We start from the raw sequence: 4,894 nt of genomic DNA on the forward strand, positions 1-4,894 counted from the left end.
GGATCATCTGTATAAATATATTCTATAGTTGATAAAAAAAAGTTCAATTATGATTAAATCATTGATAAATAAAAGTTCATGATTGGTATAGTTGATCATCAATGAACTATTAGTGCTTTTATCATAGAAGTTTTTTCATTTAGTAGTTATCATTTCAGTTGTAAAACATCAAGTAACATTGTAAGAGTATGTAGTTAGTTTTTTTATTATTGTTATAGGCATCACTGGTTTTTAATTAAATACAAAACGTTATCTCCATAAACATAGTGCCTCTTACCAAATGAACCGCTCTTAATAATTGAGACAGACCTTTATGAGTTTTACAAATTATTTTAACCTATAACAATTACGTAAAACTAAATGGTATTACATAAAGCAACATGTATCATAATTATCTATATTTAATGTGTTTAGAGAAAATGTTAGATATCTTATAGCATAAGTTTACCTTAACTATCTACAATTAAGAGTGTTTTGGTCTATATACTTATCATAAAATCAAATCCATACTGAATTCCAATAAAATTAGTAGTCTCTAAACAATAGTACAAAAATATGTATGATTCTATTACATAGAATGCATGACGCTTCCATTAGGATCATCTTTTACAATATGCATGTTGAATGTTCTAAGAATTTGTTGAACAATAGATTGCAAACGTTGGTTTAATTTACATTGTCATGGTTTGGTAGTAGAATTCTATTAAGTTGATAAAAAAAAATGGCCTAACTATGTTGAAAATAAGAACACACAAAACCTATTGGGCTGATTTAGTTGATTATTGATGCATCATCGGTCCATTTAACATAAAAGCTACTCTTTTTGGTTTACGTTAATTATATTATGTAGTTACCTATTTTTATTGTTGTACGCACCACCGATTTTAGTCAATTTAAAATGTCATTCCCAAAAATGTGGTTTATTTCCTTAAAATGAACACATGATAACTGAGACTAACTTTTATAAGATTCACAAATTAGATTAACTTACAATATCTACCAATATATTCCATTTTGTAAGCATACGACAGTGTAAATGTTGAATGGTGGTACGCAAAACAACATGTATCTCAATTATATATGTAAACTGTTTGGAGGATTTTTGTTAGATCTCTAAATAATAAATTTGTTTTTGACAATCTACCATTAAGACTGGTGGTTCCCTATGAACTTCATGCGAAATATATAATACGACATCTAATTTTGTAGATGTGGCATATATTTTTTAGTGAATTAATGATCAACTTTTCAAAGTCTGTCCTCCAAAAAGCAAATGAAAAGTTTTGTGTGGATTGGAGGGAGTAGGATATTAGGATACTACTGTTAAACTCGATTAGTTTTAGATTAATTTTATTAAAATTATAACTCATTTTTGTTTATTTGAAATTTTGTCTATTAACAAAATCAAGTATCATTATCTTACATTATTATTCTACTCTTTATTTATAATAACAAAATGAACAAATTTTCAAAAAAGAGTTTCAATTTTAAGAAAATGGCTTCAAATTAATAATTATATATGTACAATCGTTTCACTTCATAACCAATATATATGCAATTAGTTGTCTTTATTTTAACCTAATTTATTACACTAAGTACCTTATATTCAACTAAACTCATATGCGATACCTCATAGTTAGCCATGAACAAAAAATAGGAATTTTTTTTCAAAACTCGGGTTACCAAAGTGGGAAGTAGTTGAAACCTCAGGACACCAAAGTGGATTTATGCAAACCTCAGGGCACCAAAATGGAAATTTTCCAAAAAAAAAAAAATTATGAAAAGCTACTGCAAAAATTATTGCACTTTTAAATATACAATCAGTGCATGACATAGTAATAACTAGCCATACACAAACCACGGTAAATAATTAAGTGAATAAAAACACATAGATGAATTGGAATTAAGAAACTAAAAATTGATGTAACTGAATAATTTTGTATATTTGGCAGTTCAATACATTTTTAACGTCAATTATGGATATGATATGAATTTGAAACCAGTTTGAAGAAAACATTCGGTGATATAATAGCATATTATATATAGTCCACACAATTTTTCTATATATTTATCGTACACCGATTCATTCAGAAAATCATAGTTAGCTGGTTCTTGGATTATTAGTCCCGTATAAAATTGTAATTCTTGACTTTGTTCATTTGTATATAAATTTTTGGCTTGACAAAATCGATATGCGACTTATTTAATATTTTTAAATGATAGCTCAATTTTTTTTAATCTTATGTGAATATTATTGGTAATCTAATCATATTCAGAATTAAAACTATTTCATGCCACCGTATTGAAGTTGTTTAATTCTAATATTGTCATTATAAGAAAAATTTCTCCTCCCGCCGCCATTGTTAAGCCAAATGCTAAGTAAATGTCATTCCTTACTTATTTTTCCTATTATGACATGTTACTTTTTCTGGAGTATTTTTTTAAAATAAAAATCATATTTTCTTATGGTTTTTGGAAAATAATTAGGGGTTTGGTTATAATTAACAACTCGAATATTTTGTAAATCTTTTAAATATTCAAAAAAGTTACAAAATAAAATTATCTATATTACTACACGGGTTTCACTAAGTAGTTAAAGTCGAACAACTTAGATTTTGGGGAATATTTTATATTTGTAAAAAATTAGGATCAGTTTTATTTTTTTCTCACAATTAGTAATTGTATGTTTATAAAATATGCAATTTTAATACTATTATATGTTTATTATATGAACTTTTTTGCGTTATAAATATTTCTAAAATAAATATTCTTTATAAAGTTATTTTCCTATTATTATTTTAGTAAAGAATAATAAATAAATTATTAGATCCACTTCTATTAGTATTATTTTTCTCATAAATAATTGATCTACTTCTAGTAAGATTATTTTCTCATAAACTATTAGATCTACTTTGATTAGGATAATTTTATCATAAATTATTAAGAGAAAAAAGCTAGATCTACACTTATTAGGATAATGATAATAATTTTATATAAAAAATTTTTTATATATAAGAATTCTAAAAAAGTTGGATTCTCTAATATATATATATATATATATATATTTATATATATATATATATATATATATATATATAGAGAGAGAGAGAGAGAGAGAGAGAGAGAGAAAGAGAGAGTAAAGTTCTTATGAGTCCACCTAAATATTTGAGTCCATAAGTCCTCTCTACATCCCTTAGATCTTCCACTAAGGATGGTTGAAATTGAAAGCAAAAAAGCATACTTAACACTAATGAGTTTCCTATACATTAATTAATCCACTTTCTCTCTCTAGCTTTAATTATACATTCACTAATGGATTAATTATACACAAACAAAAATTTTTGAGCATAATTTTTTTTTTTGGACTGAAACTTTATACAAATGTTACTACACTTTCACTGTTTTAAAAGTGTAATTTCAACGGAAAAAAGTGTAATTTTAACAAAAAAAATTGCGGTTTGACGGATTTTATTTTGAAATTTGAAAATTTGAAGCAAATTTACAATATATTTTGCGTTTTACGAGTGTAACTCAGTTTTTTCGAAAAATATTATTTTGAATTTTTCCAATTTTAACACAACTCATTGTGAATTGAGTGACTTATAAGTGTAACTTTAGTCTTTTAAAAGTGTAATTTTAGTCCATTAAAGTGTAATTTTAATCCATTAAAGTGTAATTTTAGTCCATTAAAGTGTATTTTTAGTCCATTGAGAGTGTATGTTTAGTCCATATTAAAAGTGTAACTTTTGTCCATTAAAGTGTAATTTCAGTCCAATGAGAGTGTTATTTTAGTCCAGAAAAGTATTATTTTAGTCCAGGCAAATGTAATTTCAGTCCAATGAGAGTGTTATTTTAGTCCAGGAAAGTGTTATTTTAGTCCAGAAAAGTGTTATTTTAACAGAAAAAAGTGTAATTCTAACAACAACAAAAAGTGTAATTTTAACAGAAAAAAGTGCAATTTTAATGGAAAAAAGTGTAATTTTAATAGAAAAAATTGTAATTTTAACAAAAAAAAAGTGTAATTCTAACAACAACAAAAAAGTGTAATTTTAATAGAAAAAAGTGCAATTTTAATGGAAAAAAGTGTAATTTTAACAAAAAAAAAAAGTGTAATTTTAATAGAAAAAAGTGTAATTTTAATAGAAAAAAGTGTAATTTTAATAGATAAAGGTGTAATTTTAATGGAGAAAAGTGTAATTTTAACAGAAAAAAGTGTAATTCTAGCAGAAAAAGTATAATTTTAACAGAAAAAAGTGTAATTTTAATGGAGAAAAGTGTAATTTTAATGGAGAAAAGTGTAATTTTAACTAAAAAAAAGTGTAATTTTAACAGAAAAAAGTGTAATTTTAATGGAGAAAAGTGTAATTTAAACAAAAAAGTGTAATTTTAATGGAAAAAAGTATAATTTTAATAGAGAAAACTGTAATTTTAATAAGTGTAACTTTAATAGAGAAAAATGTAACTTTAACAAGATAAAGTGTAACTTTAATAAATAGGGGAAAATGTAACTTTAATCGAGAAAATTATAACTTTAATTAAGAAAAATTTAACTTTAATAGAGATAAAAAAACACAACAATCAGATCTAAAACTTTAAAAAAAAAAAAAAACAAAAAAAAAATTTCCAATTTATCGACAAAACAATAATAAAGCAATACAAAACACAACATTATGGACCATTTTACATCACCACCATCAAAACTTTAAAAAAGAAAACAAAAAACAAAAAAAGGAAAAGAAAAATAAAACGATACATAACACAACAACCATTTTACATCACCACCCATCAACACTTCTAAAAAAAATATGCAAAAGAAGCAAAAAAACAAAACCCAAAACAGAAAACAAAATACAGAAAGACACACAAACAACAAATCTGAAAAAAAAAATAAAAA

The sequence above is a fragment of the Silene latifolia genome, chromosome Y (assembly GCF_048544455.1).
Source record: "Silene latifolia isolate original U9 population chromosome Y, ASM4854445v1, whole genome shotgun sequence".
Taxonomy (NCBI): Eukaryota; Viridiplantae; Streptophyta; class Magnoliopsida; order Caryophyllales; family Caryophyllaceae; genus Silene; species Silene latifolia.